The 15,548-nt window shown below is 39.1% G+C and overlaps 1 long non-coding RNA gene across 1 annotated transcript in view; it reads left to right on the forward strand.

Moving 5' to 3' along the window:
* Nucleotides 1-15,548, forward strand: part of LOC106509171 — a 258,892-nt gene that overhangs the window by 60,274 nt on the left and 183,070 nt on the right. The window contains exon 2 of the long non-coding RNA XR_001306469.2: nt 11,896-12,652. This is a non-coding gene — a long non-coding RNA (uncharacterized LOC106509171). The remainder of the gene's footprint in view (nt 1-11,895; nt 12,653-15,548) is intronic.

The raw sequence follows: 15,548 nt of genomic DNA on the forward strand, positions 1-15,548 counted from the left end.
GATCTGAGCTGCATCTGTGACCTACACCATAGCTCATGGCAACCCTGGATCCTTAATACACTGAGTGAGGCCAGGGATCAAACCCTCATCCTCATGAATACTAGTTGGTGTTCATTACCGCTGAGCCAAAATGGGAACACCAGGATTGGAGATATTAATATTTAGTGGCTCAGGCCTTGAAAGAGAGGTGCTGACTGGCAGTGCGGTGCTTCTAATAGTGTGAGGAGCTAGTTCTATGAGAGATGGAAAAGCTACAGCCTTCCCTTATAGGAAGAGACCACTGGTTGAAGAAGCATAGCAGCAGAGAGGGAGCTGATAGGAGGCAGACAGAAAGGAGAGAGTCCCTTCCTCCCCCTCCACTCTGGCAGCCCTCCTCTACTACTGCCTGTTGACAGAGTCTAAAGGTGGACAACCGGCAAAGCAGAAACGGGGTACACAGAGGCCCAGGCCCAGCATCATGAGGCCATATGTAGGAAGAATGAGTTTAGAGTTGAGAGTCAATAGCTCAATAACTGGCAAACCATTTTAAAAAGTGAATCACAAAATGCCTTCCTTTGCTCAAAATCCTGCAAAGGCTCAGTCACCTGGAGTAAAAGCCAAAGTCCCTACAGACACCCATAGGGCCCTATATGAACTGCTCCCCAGACGTCCATCCTTACCTCCAACCCCTCCGTTCCTCACTGACTCTGCTCCAGATGCTCTGCTCTGGCCTTTTTGCTCTTTCTCAGACATACTTAGCATGGTACCATCATAAGGCCTTTGCTCAACTCTTTAACATTCTGGAATATTCTGCCCCAGATACGTGGATAGCTAACTCCCTCACATTCTTCTAGTCTTTGATCACACCTTACCTTTTCAAAAAGACTTGTGCTGACAATCCTACTGAATACAGCATTCATCTTACCCACCCCCACCATGTGCTCCAAATTCTGTGACCCTACTTTGTGTTTTCTTTTTCAATAGCACTCATCACCTTCTATCATACTGTATAAGTTACCTATATACCACGTTTATTGTTACAACCTTTTTCCTGACTGTTATTAGGTAAGCTCCATAAGAGTAAGGATCTTGGTTTCTTTATGGCTCAAACATCTACTACAATGCCTAGCACACAGTAGGCATACAGTAAATATTTATAAATATGAAAAGATTTCACTTGAGTCAGCTCTGTAGAATTAGTCATGAGAATGAGATAAATGATTAAATTTTGCTGCGGTTTCCTTTCTAAGTATAAAGCATTGTGTTTTACCCACCCTGATATGCGGATCAATTTTCTTTTCTTGGGTTAAGCCTTACAGAGATGGAGAAAGTACTAAATAAAGTATAGGCATTTAATAAGGGGAGGTCACCTAGAATAAAAAATTCCTCTCATATAACCATGAAGTGGTTGCTCTACAGGCAAATAATTGAGTCGATTGCTCAGCAAAATATATGAACATAAAATAACAATTGCACCATTGAGATATTAAAAGCCAAATCCATATTTTCACTTATACTTTCCTAATTATTTTCCATAAGTCAAAAGGGACCAAGTTTTAAAGGACTTTTTATTCAGCCTGGAAAAAAAAAAAAAAGTAGCATTTCAAATAATAAAGTGGTAGGTATGTAAGTTTATAATATTTCATTAACATGAACCAATATGTTTTATGTACTTTTTCTAAATATGCATTGTATTTCACAATAGAGGAATGAAAAAAAAGTCTTAAAAATCAGAAACAGCAAGACTTTCATGAATATACAGAGAAAAGAAACTGAGTTCAATTGCTAATACTATTATGTTTTGAGGACAACCTGATAAAGGGACGTGACAATTGCAAGTCCCCTCGCCCTTCTACCTCTGTGAGTTCTGGGGTGAAGGTTTTGCTTGGCCTCAGTCGGGGTGAGCAGGGCTGCTGGGAAGGTCCAGGCAGGAGAGCAGGGCTGCATTGGGAGGGCCAAGCAGAAAGGACACAAAGGCTCTGCTCTGCAGTGTTCCTTCTCACACTGGACAGGATCACACCCCCTCTGAGTGATTAGCCTCTGGGGTACGCAACAATAACAGACTCAGGCCGGTTCTTAAAACAAAGTAACAGCTTTCACCAAGCCAATAACTTCTGGCCTGTGTGAGCCTCTTCCTCACAGAGGCGTCCTGAGTCTGGTTCCCCACAGCCTCAAGGAAAGTTTGAAAAGCAAAAAGAAACTCTTCCTCAAGCCTGCGGAGTAAGGAATAGGTGATCCTAGAAGGCAGATGGGACCCTCTTGGACAATTCTGTGTGCCTGAAAACAGGGACAGAGGAGAAACTGCCTAGAAATGGAGAGTGAGGGGTAACTTGCTGACTGAGCAGTGACAGAGCACTAACAGGAAGGGAGAGGCCCTACTCAGCCCTAAGGCAAAATAAACTGACAACAGGGCCAGGAAGGCAAATGGAGAGAGAGAAATGAAAAGAGTCATACCAGAAGCTGCCTGGGCAGGCCTGGGCTGAGAAAATCCAACCTCATTACAAATTCATGTGGTATAAAGATCCTCCAGCTCTCCAATGAACAGAAGAAATGAACAAGAACCATAACAATACTGCTCAGAATCCTATCTGGGTCACCTGCAGTAGTGTAGCCTGCACATTTCATACAAGGGTGTCAGTCTTAAAAAGAAGAGAGAGAGAAAGAAAGAAAGGAAGAAAGAAGAAAGGAAGGAAGAAAAGAGAGAGAGAGAAAGAGAAAAGAGAGAAAAGAGAAAGAGAGAAAGAAAGAAAGAAAGAAAGAAAGAAAGAAAGAAAGAAAGAAAGAAAGAAAGAAAGAAAGAAAGAAAGAAAGAAAGAAAAAGAAAGAAAGAAAGAAAAAGAAAGAGAGAGAGAGAGGGAGGGAGGGAAGGAAGGAAGGAAGGAAGGAATTTGGCCAAACATTCTCTTCCCTTAGAAAAGGGCAGTGGTTTTTTTGAACCATCCCACTTTACTAAAGTTAATAATTTCTTCTCTAGTCCTTCCTGCCATCTTTCTTTGCCCCATGTCTAAGATATATCAGGAAGAGGTTACATGCAATGGGCCTGGGAGGTAAAATTATAAAGCAGAGGTAAGCTTGATTGCCCTCCACAGCCTCCGTCCATCCTCCCGTCTCTCTCCTCCAAACACACACAAATACACCCCTTTAAGAGGCTCTCTTTGCCCTTCTTGGTTCCCAGCAAAAGTTATTTGGAAAAAAGGAAGAAAGGAAAGGCCTATCTAAGAACATTTTTTTCTGTGTGTGAGTGAAACCTTAAAGACATGAATCCCAACATTTTAGGGATGTGTAAAAATCTACTCTCCATTTCAAACTGGAAAACCACATTTGGAAGAAAATATGCTGAGAGCCTGAATAGACCAGTAGCATCTTCCTTTCTAGCATGCTCCAGCTACCCCTTCCTAATGGTAAATATATTTTGCAAACTTGGTAGCTTTCAGCCAAGAATCCTTTTCTGACAGAAATGTTCACTGGCAGCAGGGGTCGTGGTCCTGAGAGTAATTGCATCTGCGATTTTGCTTGCAAAACTGCCTCAAGCCCTACCTCCAGAACTAATCTGCCCTAAACCTATTAGCATATCTATTACCTTCAACACATACTGTATGAACTCCATTTTGGACTTTGCTTTTGAAATATCTCCTACCCAGAATACTCTCTTCTCAATTCTTGATTTATTTAAATTAAGGCCCTCTCTTAAATCTGAATCTAAAATTTATCCCTTCATAAACTCAGTCACCGCAGCTGCAGAGTTAACAGGTTTGGGATAGAAACTATCCAACCACAATGCTCTTTGCTGGGAATGACACCACCTATATGCCCTGCTGAGAGGAGAGGTCAAGTTTGTTCCATGAGTTCCTTTATTCTAGTTACAATAAAAGAGATCAGAAGTGAAAAATGTCCCAGCCAGTGAATTCATTGGCTTCTTAGAAATCAGTCAGCCAACTTTCACCCTCTCATGAGTTTGGACCAAAAGACACAGAGACAGAGGCTTCAGTCAAGTGTGTCTCTAAATTTTGAAATTTTTTTCTCATTCCCCAGAAAAATTTTATGGTGCTTTGGTTTCCACAACTTGCATAATCAAACACTGGTTGGGTTTTAACTTTTCCAGATATAAAGTTTATATTGAAATATGAAAGATGGATATTTAGATTGCTCATGCCCTTCCTCTCCATAACTGAAGATTCAGATATGCATGCTCCATCTGGAATGGACATGCTTCCTCCACTGAGAATCAGGGCTACAGTGGGCAAATGGGAATATTGGACCTGTAAGTTTAAAGAATCTTGAGATCATGTTGGACCATGCGTAAGCAATGAAAGCCAATCTAGTGAAAGAGTGGACAGACAGTATCAAGATAACTAGAGCTAAGATAAAGACTACATACCCTGAAAGATGAAGTAAGGACATTTGTGACCCTTGGGATACCCAGAACTGACTCTGTTTCTCACATCTACCCAGCCCCAGTTTGCAGAAGAGCCAACCCTTCCTTGATTCATATGTTTGGAAGCTTGCCTTACCATAGACTTTCCCCTTTTCCTTGGCACAGAACTAAAAGATTTCTGTTCCTTGAAGCCAAACCAGGCTTAATTTAAAGCACCAATAATAGGTGATCTGGCCTTCAAATTATTACAGAAACAGATCTAAAATCCACTGCCCTTGGAATAGAGTAATTTTGGTGATTTTAACTAGGTCTACATTTTGTTTAAACATACTATAAAGTATTAGCTTTTAAAGTGATATGACATGTTTAATGAACCATAGCTTTGTTGTATGGTATTTATTTTTTCTTCTTTTTGATGTCCTACAAACATTTAGTACACATTAGGCAGATAATGTAGTAATGGGGGTTTGTGGACTGAAACTGTGCAGTCATTGTATGTACGATTATTGAATAGCACTCTTGGATGAGAGAAAAAAATCATGACACCTCTTTAACATTTAATAAATGGAAGCAAATGCTCATTTCACTAATTTTCCATGCTCACACTTAAAATATGTAATGATATAAAAACCAATCATTCATTATAAATTTTAAAAAATACTTTAGAAAGAAAGCTGGAGAAATGTTTATAAATCTTTCAGAAAATCAAAGATATAATCAGTGGAAAGCCAAAATTTAAACTCAGCCATCCTTACAATAAATCTAGTAATTTCTCCAATAGTCCACAAAACAACCTTTATTTTGAACTAAGGCAAACTTCGTCCAAATATATTGTCTTAACTGCTTTATAATGTGGTACATGGAGTAGTCACTCACAAACTGTTCCCCAACAGACAGGTGTTCAATATCAAATGACAAGAAACTAAAGGTTGGAGTTTCCATGTGGCTCAGGGGGTTAAGGATCCAGCATTGTCATTGCTGTGGCACAGGTTCAATCCCTGGCCCAGGAACTTCTATATGCCATGGACATGGCCAGAAGAAACCAGACATTGATCTGTGGATACCAAAGTGATATTACTCTACTGTGGGCATTGTAATGGGCTCCTGGGGAGAAAAGAAGCCATCCCACCAATAGTCAAGACTTAGAACAAACAAGCATAATTCACCTCTTAATTTTCTTTTTCTTTTTCTTTTTTTTTGAATTGTCTTCTCAGGATAATATACTTTGCATATGATTCCCATGAAGTAGAAGGAGGTGTTGTTTTTACAGTTTTTTATATTGTCTCTCTTATTTCCTTCCCTACATACCTCCCTCCATATCTTTCCACACCATACACATACCCCCTTTTTGCTTCTTCACTCTTTTCTAAATGTTTTGATATTCATATCTTGTAGTATTTCCCTTTATAATATAGTGGGACTTCAAAATTAAAGCATTTTCTGATTTCCTAGCTATTTATTTTTGGTAAACAGAAGGTTTGATATCAGGGTGTCTGAGAGCTGCTTCATCAGGGCACTTGGCTCAAACCGAGAAGCAGTATGGTGTGCCAGTGTTCACATCTTGATGCTCCTCCCATTTATTTGACATATGATATTGGACAAGTTATAAACTTTAAGATTCAGTTTCTTTATCTATGAAATGGGTACCACAATAATACCTGCTTCATAGGATTATTGTGAAGAGTAAATAAATATATAACTATAGACCTTGTAGAACAGTGTTCTGCAAAGTGTTCTGCAATATTCCTAAAATATTCCACTATTATTATATTATTTAGCTACAAGAGCTTCATTGAAAGTCTTCTAAAAATTGAAACATAAAATGAAAAAAATAAAAAATTGTTACTTTTTGTTTGGTTCCCCTTCCTTTAACTCTCATCTAATAAGTTTATTTGACTTCTGAATGAGCTCAGTGATTAACTTCCTGCTATTGAGATGCAAAATCATTTGGAGTCTTCCTGATGTCAACGATGTATTTTTGTTTCTATGGACTAGAAGTAGCCTTACTAGACTAAACATATTCTGCTATGTAATTATTAGCAGAAAGAATAATTTAAGATTAAGTACACTAAAACCAAAATTATCAGCTTTAAATACATTCTCTGGCATTTAGTTGGCTTTTATCCAAAAACTTTATATGAGGTCAAATCATTCAATACCCAAAGGCAGGGTTTTCAATTAGTTAATAATAGAGACTTCACAAATGTCTAAATTGATTAAAATTTGACATGTGCATAAGTATCACTGATTTTTTTTCCTTCATTAATGGTAGCTGGTAATCATACCCATTTTCACTATTTGACATCTAAAAATGTTATTATGATAGCATAACATGGCATATAACTATAGTCTCCATAGCTATCCTTTCATAAAGTGTTGGGCCTCTCTATAGATATTCCTTTGATATGGAGTGATAATTCACTCTGGACTGTTCTGGGAGTAGACCACTAAATTTCCTTATCCTCGTCTCTATCAACTGGCTGTCAAATCACAAGAGTCTCCTTTCTTCATTGTCATCATAGAATATTCCTGCCAGAGATCACAGCCTTGCATTGTCTACAGGTCCATTTGAGAGAAATAATATTACTCTGAAAGATTCTAAACATTATTCTTAGATCTAGCCAGATTATCAGAAGTATGCACCAGACCTGCTTTTTCACTGTAATGCCAGCAGACTCCACTGGGGAGAGGAGGTTTTGAATTACAGTCTTTGGAAGCAATAACATTATTTGTGTGTTAGTGAGGATCTTGTCTATTATATCCATTATAACCATAAAAAGACAAAAAAAAAAAAAAAAGGCCTTCTGGTTGTAATGTAATTATGTTTTATCTGTCCTCTATGAGGTCACTAATTCATTGTAGACAAGTTAATCATTTAGGGACTGTCAGAACTCAGGATTTTTGGCTCCAGGTAAGGACTCAAAATAAAAACCCTTCCCTGTAAAGGCTTTTTTTCTCTCTCTTTTTTTTTTTTTTTTTTTTTGCCAATCCCAATCTAATTTATCTAAAACATTTCTTAAAGCTCAGCTCTCTTACAAGCTCCGCCTAATGGGTTTCACTGTTTGGTTTCTTTGGCTTATCATAAGTGCTGATAACTTCTTGTGTACATTAACTAATAGGTCTCTTTCAAAGTATGCTGACATTTAGCTTAGTGTTAAATGGTTTTTAATGAGCTCCACCCCATCCCCCTCTATCCTGAGTTTCTGCAAATGAAGCTTGTTTTCTCTATAATATGGAGAACTAATGGCACTGTGCATTCCAAAGAATGAACCAAGTCTGGATCCTAACTGGGTAACTTCAAACCCAATTACTGTCATGAAGACAAAACATTCTCATTGTTGGCTACATTTTATTGTTTGTTTGTGTGTTTGTTTTACTTTTTAGGCAGATAGCTGGCAACCCACAGATATAGCCTCTGTATCAAAGTATTGATCCCAAATGACATGAAGAGTTTCACAGCTATTTGAGAAATTTGATCTTTAGGACAATTCAATCAAATTCTATTTACTTGGAGTGTTATGTCAATTTTATTAAAAATTAGGGGGGTGGTATTTGTCAACCCACATTTTCTTAATAGAGACCTCACTTCTCCCACTTATGTTTTTTCCTTCCTCTCGGGGAAATTTCTCAGGACCTAAACCAAGTGAAGAGAGAGGAAAGCAGTTACTTGGTCAAGTTGGAGAGTAAAAAGTCTATATTATACTCTAGGAAGTCAAGCTGATGAGTGATTGGTTTTATGCCTTAGGGGCATGTGTATGTGTGTTTGTGTAAGTGTGTATGTGCAGGTGTGTGCATGTATTTGTGCACATGTGGTCCTTCTTCTCTTTGAAATTTGGATGGATGGATAATGGCTTTCCATTTCAGTCCTTCATATTAAATGCAAAGCACCTGATACCTGGTAGTCCAGCCCTCGCCTCCTCTTGGTTTCTTGATCTCTCAGCCAACACAGATCAATAGCATGCAGGCAGGTGAAAAGAGGGCCAGCAAGGACAAAGATACCATCTCTTTTCTCTCTTCCGTTGTGTTCCCTTCTTTACTGCCACTCTCCTTGATTTCAGAAACATCCCAATTCACTGAATGCCTGTTCCAGGAAGGGGAAATGTGAATAAAAATAATGTACCATACACAGTATCTTTAGCAAAATCCACATAAATATTTTATAGCCTGTACAGTAAATAATGTATATGTTTAGAAAAGCAATGTAAATATTTTATAGGCTGCAGAGTAACTGTTAAGGTTGAAATGAAATCACTATGTTTGGAGAAATACGGCATGCCCTAAATGGTACCACACAATTTTACTGTAGCTTAGCGCAGTACACTTCATAAATCATGGCATTCTCTGCATTACCTGGGAGTTCAAGAATCCCAGTGGCCCAGTGGGCTCCTCCCTTCTTCCCCTACTGCTGTGAGAGACCCCACCTCCCACCTTACCACTCAAGGCCCTGCTTTGAACTATGGCAGTGATGGATACCTGCTCCTTGAGAAACTGAGCCAGGGCGTGTGCAAGAACTCACCCAGAACGCCTCATTTTCATGGGGAGGGTGGTGAGAAAACTGCTCAGGAAGGGACAGAGAAAACACCGAATGAATTCCAGATGTAACCTGAGTTCCTGCATGTATTTTTTCAGGTGGCTCAGGACACATCATCTTTGTTTCCTAAAATCCGCTCCTCGTGAGTCTTGATTGGCTGGTCCCAGGTTCAGTGATGCATCAATGCCCTTGTGATGCTTAAATATTATAATATTTACCAGATTGTGTGAAAAAGACACAGGTGTCTTCTGCAAGACGGATAATAGAAATAGCAAAATCTTCAGAGGAAGGGCAAAATCATGTCAGGCAGCTCTTTTTCCAGCTCCCTGAAACAATGGGAATCAAGAATAATGTGGCTAATCTAAGGCTACAGCAAATGTTTCTACAATTAGTTACCTGAAAAGCAGAAGAAGAGGTTTCCCACTTTATGTTTTACAGATGGCTGCCCTAATAATGTCTTTGAGAGAGAAACATCTCAAACCTGTAAGAAAAACAAATAGGTAATAAACAAAAAAGAAACCTATGGATGTAAAGATTATACTTAGAACTCTTTGATAAGTCAGCCAAGCAATAAGAGCAAAGTTGTCCTAAAATGTCAGAACACAGAAAAGGATCCAGGAAGAGAGGAAAGAAGATATAAATTAGAAACCATAGCAGGTTAAGGCTGTTGCACAATATTAAAAGAATCGTGCTGAAATGCCATAATGGGGGAGGGGGACTGTAAGAGCAAAAGGCAGCAAAAAGCTCCCAAAGGTAGTAATTCACACATATGATCATCTAGGATCTTGTTTTAAATGTAGACTACTGAGCCTTCGTCCCCGTAATTTGAATTCATAAGGTTTATAGCACCAGGAAATGTGCTTCTTTGCAAGTTTTATAGTGATTTTGGTGCTAGTAGATCGTGAGCCACATTTGAGAATCCCTTGATTATCATAGCAAAATGTGAGGGCAAAATGTGAGGGCAAAAGGAGATGGAAGGGAGGAAGAATATGTGAATCAGAGAGGGACCAGCTAAGCTTTCCACCCTATGCTACACATCAAATTCTGAAAATATGTGGCACCAAAAATTACTCTCATTGTATATAATGAACACCATGCATGTTTAAGAAGGTTATATTTAGTCCAATACTAGCAAGAAAAAAATAGCAAGGTGAAGGCTGTTACAGTGAAAGTGAATGCTCCTCTACAATTGGGTACCTTTTACTATAAATCCTATCCCCCATCCTATAGAAACAAGTTTTTTGTTTTTTTAATATTTTGTGCCTTGCTAATAAATCATGGATGGTCTCATTGTCAATTAAACTTCTCTTTCACTCTTTGCATTAAGGAGGATTCTGAGAACAAAGAAAAAGTTGTTTTCTTTAGAGGTATGGGATCATTGCAACAAGAAATATAAACACTGTGAGAAAAGGGAAAACATAACACAGAAAAAAGTATGCTAGAAGGATGTTCTGGTTATTAATTTCTATGTAACAGCTTACCACCATCTTATTGCCTAGAAGCCGCAGCTACTTTATTGTATCTCACAATTGTGTAGTTCAGGAATTTGGGTGGGGCTCAGCTAAATAATTCTTTTGTTCCACCTGGTATCAATGGTGGTTGCTGGTGGTATTTGGGTGGGGGTTGGGCTGGTCTAGTGAGTCCAAGATGACTCCATTCCATGTCTGCCTCCTTGGAGGAAAGAACTAGAAGGCTGGGCTCAGCTGGGGCTGTCATCTAGAGTGTGTAACTGATCACCTCTGCAATGTGACAGGCTCTGGCTATCTGAACAGAACGAAGAAACTGCCTGCTTTTTAAGGTCTAGAACTGGAAACTGGCACAGTGTCACTTCTGTGCTATTTTATTGGTCAAAGTAGTCACAATGCCCAGATTCAAGTTCAGAGGACCGACCCCACTGCTCAAGGAGAGGCGTGTCAAGGAATTTTCACCCAGATACTTTAAATCTACCACAAAAAATGGTTGTGGAGACTCACATAAATATTTCTTTCTTTCCTGGCACAGCAAGGATCACCAAACATGTAATCATTATTTTCTCCCCCGCAACCCACAAGGTGAAAAAGTCTTCAATAGATGGTTAAACATATGAAATCAGAATTCATGCCATTTACTCTTTTTCCTTATTAATACTGTAAGGAGCTCTAGGCAAAGATCCAAAATTGTGTTTTGTATGTAGTGACTCCCTGGTGTATGTTAATTTGTTTTGAGGTGTGTTACAAACAGTATGTTGCTGATAGTAATTAAAAATAATTTTTCAAATAATTAACTTATTTTAAAAAATAGAGTTGGGTTCAGTGTTATTCTCACTCTCATGAAGAGTTACATGTACTTCCTAGAAATCTCCCCGGGTATGGGTTAAGCCTGTGGGAATGTTCCAGCAGGTAGAAATCACCAGGCATTACTGGTGATAAGGAAAATATTCCTTGAAGATGTAATTTTTCAGTTGCGTTCCAAAGATGAATAGCAGTTAACTGTGCTAAGAGTTAAGAGTGTTTCAGGCAGAGGGAACATGTGTAAAAGTCTTGAGGCTGAAATAGGCTTGTCTTAAACAAATAGCTTGGGAGAAAATTAAGATCTAGGAAAGCTAAAGCAAGCCGGCAGTGATTTGGGAACACGGCGAATCACTTGGGCAGAGACCGAATACTCAAAAGAGAATTAAAAAAAAAAAAAAAAAAAAAGACAAGAAATTGGGTTAATTAATCACAACAATATTCTCCAATTAAATCTTATCAGATTTGCAAACAGTTTGAAGAATCGGCTGGGTTCAGTACCATCCACTTTTATGTCTCCTGTGTAACTTGTAGAGATACATACAAACATGAGGAAAGGGCTAATAACCAGGTAATAACCAGAGAGTGGATCAGGGTAAGATAAGATCTTAGTAACATTAACAAAATAACAAGCTGATTTTCAGTTACTTGAAATATTTCTAATGAACTTCATAACAGAGCTGCGAAGTTGTTTTTTTTTTCCACACTATCTCATTTGATTAAATGCCTTCTTAATTTTCTAGAAGATAGAACTGAGAACCAGAGAAGTTGAGTGACTACATCCCACAGCCAGTTGAAGAGCAGTGGCTGGAAGAGACTCACCATTGCCTGGTATTTCCAGACCATTAGGACTCACCATGTGTCACTAGAGGAGAGAATGAGATACCTGAAATGTACCTTTCAACTTTAGGTGGAAGAAAAATGAAGTCAATTTCCACTGCAAAGCATCACAAGTTGGCTTCTCCAGGAAGCAGATTCTGAAACAGCAGTGATCATTTGTTAGAAAGTGCTTATAGGATCAACACCCATGTGGGGAAAGAAACAGAAGCAGGATGAGCAGAGAGAAAAGTTTCCAATCCTGCAGGGAACTCTAATGCTGGAACAGTCCTTCAGAGCCCTGCCTTGGATCCAGAGAGCCAGGTTTTTATACCCCTGTATTAGCCATCATTGTGTTTGGGCTGCCCCAGGAAAGGAGCAGGTGGCTCTTTAGAAGATTCCTTTCCCAAAGATGGCTGACAGCTGAGTGCTGGCAATCGAACCTCCCCAGCAACTGGGGTATAAAGCCTTCCCACAGTGGACAAGATATCTGAGCAGTGCAGCCCACGGTCAGGACTGAAGTCCCATCACTTCTCACAACTTCCACTGCAACCATCTCCATCAAGCCAACACTGGGTCATTCCTGGACTATTGCAATAGCACCCTGGATGGCTTCCTTACTTCAGGTTTTGCCTGCATACACCACATCAGCCACATCACAGAAGGAGTCCGCTTCTTAAAAACGTAAGTGAGATCCAGTCTTTCCTTGCTGAAAAACATCCAATGAATTTGCATCTCACAGACAGTGATATCAGAATCCTTTGCCATAGCCTATATGGCCATACTTAATGGGTCCTTCATCCTCATTGTTTTCTGTTTTTAAAATACAAGGTCCATATCTTAAATGTATAGTTTGGTAGGATTTTGACAATGCACACACACCCAAGTAACTTCCCCAGTTAAAATATAGAAATCTTTCTTTCCTTGCAGAAAGCTCTCTTGTGTACTTTTGCAGGGGTCTGTTCTCCCCTCCACCTCTTACCTCTATGGCAGAGGTAACTACTGCATTCTAACTTTAAAGGTCTTGCAGAAATCTAAACTAACAATAAATGAAATTGATTTAAAATGTCTGATTTTTCTAGTTACCAGCTAGATGATTTAACTCTCTCAGACGGTAGGCAGGGAGGACAAATCATGAAAATTCAGAACCACTTCTTCCACAAAGTACACTTTAAACCTCCATCACCCCTTAAGCCAAAATTTCACGTAAGGTGCTATAATAGCCCTAATTAGCATTTTGCATTGGTTACAAGAGATTCGGTTTTGTTTCCTGATGGGAGCATGTATGGTTATATTTGTGCATAATAAGCATCTTCTGGTTTCAGTTTGCTTTGCTCATAGGAATGTAAATGTGAAAGAATCAAACGTATTCCTTAAATGACAATCATGCTGCTACAAGTAAACAGAATGGATGCCACTGCCCTTAATTTTTAAGCAATAAGAAGATCTGTTGAGAGAATTACACTCATGCCAGTGCAAAAAAGTAGCTTTAAATAGGTGCAGATGTTTAAGGGGTTTTTGTTGTAGTTCTTGTTTATGATACTTTAGCATGTACCAAAGCACATTATTTCATAAAACTGATTTTGGCAAAGCTATTTATTTCTGTTTAGCTGTGGAGATTTATTATGAAGTAGGTTAACATCTTAAAACTAATGAAAGATTTCAAATGCGTCAACCTTATCCTTCTGGATGCTTTTCCACATAGCAAATTTTCTTAAAATAACTTTGATTGCAGCCAGGGTTATGCATTAGCCAATCTTTAAGGCATTCATCCAGAGATCTCCAAAATAGCATGGATAAATTATGGAGAAGAGCCAAGAAGGAATAGATGATGGGACTGTTGGTGTTGGTGTTGAATGCTTGGTGCCCAGCACCATGTTTGAGAAGTCACTGAGCTTCCAATGGGAAGCTTTCTATAGAGAAAGGTTTTGGGTTTTTAGCTACCTATGAATTGGAAGACCATGGGTGATTCTTCCTGGCAGATAGTATCTGAATTCACTCCTTAAAGATCTGTTTCAGATGACTGTTCCAATTTAATGGACCCTTTGAAGTGGAGTATCCACAGAGGAAACAAATCATATTTACCTCTTTCAAATGGAACTGATGTAAACAATTTGTTGTATGTGACTATTCAAGGAGTTCCCACCAATAAACAGTTCAAACTGGTATTTGATAAAAGCATGTCGGCAACTACCAAAGTTGCTAAGAACTCTTTAAACCATCATTCAGGAAAGAATTACAGTTTCATTCTTGGGATTATACTGGAACTCAGCATATTTCTCAGTATTGTCTAAAAGCCTGGTCCTGAGAACAGAAGTGCCCAAAGTAATGAAGATGCAAATATTTAGGTCATGTTATGATACAAGTTGACTGCATAGCCATTAACCTAGTCACACTGAGGTCTCATGTCAAAGTTCTACCCAACTAAAGAATGGTCAGATAGTTTATATATGAATATCAGGAGGACAATACAAAAACATAACCTACAGAATTAAAATGATTGAGCCTTGAATTTTATCAACATTTACCTCATAAGGTTCTTAAAACGGTATTTAAAATTTCAGTATTAGGATGTTTCAGAATTTTCACACTAAGTAGAAAAGGAAAATTATGGGATATCAGTTGACTACATACTTCATGCTATATAGAGCCTCACATAGCTTTTGTTGCAGAACCACTTCAAAAATCAGTGGCTTAACCATTTTATTAGTTGACAGTTCTAATGGGTGGGTCTTTTTCTAGTTCAGGCCAGACTCCTGACCTCATCTGGGTTTGCTCATGTGTCTGTGGTCATTTGGCAGGTCATCAGGGGCTGGCTGGTGTTAGGTGAACTTACTCACATGTCTGGTGGTTATGGTGTGATGTGTCAGCTGGAACAGGGTGGTATCTTGGCTCTCTGACACTGATCATCCCAAGGGCTAGCCCAGACCTATTCATATGGTGGCACTGGCAGGGCTTCCAAAACCCAGTATGAAAATGCACTTCAGGAGTTCTCGTCTTGGCTCAGTGGTTAATGAATCTGACTAGGAACTGTGAGGTTGCGGGTTCGATCCCTGGCCTTGCTCAGTGGGTTAAGGATCCAGCGTTGCCGTGAGCTGTGGTGTAGGTTGCAGACAAGGCTCAGATCCCATGTTTCTGTGGCTCTGGTGTAGGCCAGCGGCTATAGCTCCGATTTGATCCCTAGTCTGGGAACCTCCATATGCCACAGGAGTGGCCCAAAAAATGGCAAAAAGGCAAAAAAAAAAAAAAAAAAAAAAAAAAAAGGAAAATGCACTTCGGTCCCACTTTCAAATTGCATTAACTAAAATATTTGTAGTTAAGCCCAAAGCACGTGTGTGTGTGTGTGTGTGGCGGGGGCGGGAGAACCATACAAGGTTACAGTTCCAAGAGCAAGTGATTATTTCAGTAATCTCTCATGTATTAAAGTTGGGAATTCAATTTTAATAACCTATAGAGGAAATAAAATGAAAAAGTGAAGCATCTGGATTTCCGGTTATGGCTCAGCAGGTTACAAACCCAACTAGTATCCATGAGGATGTGGGTTCGATCCCTGGCCCCACTCAGTGGGTTAAGGATCCAA

The sequence above is a fragment of the Sus scrofa genome, chromosome 1 (assembly GCF_000003025.6).
Source record: "Sus scrofa isolate TJ Tabasco breed Duroc chromosome 1, Sscrofa11.1, whole genome shotgun sequence".
Classification (NCBI taxonomy): Eukaryota; Metazoa; Chordata; class Mammalia; order Artiodactyla; family Suidae; genus Sus; species Sus scrofa.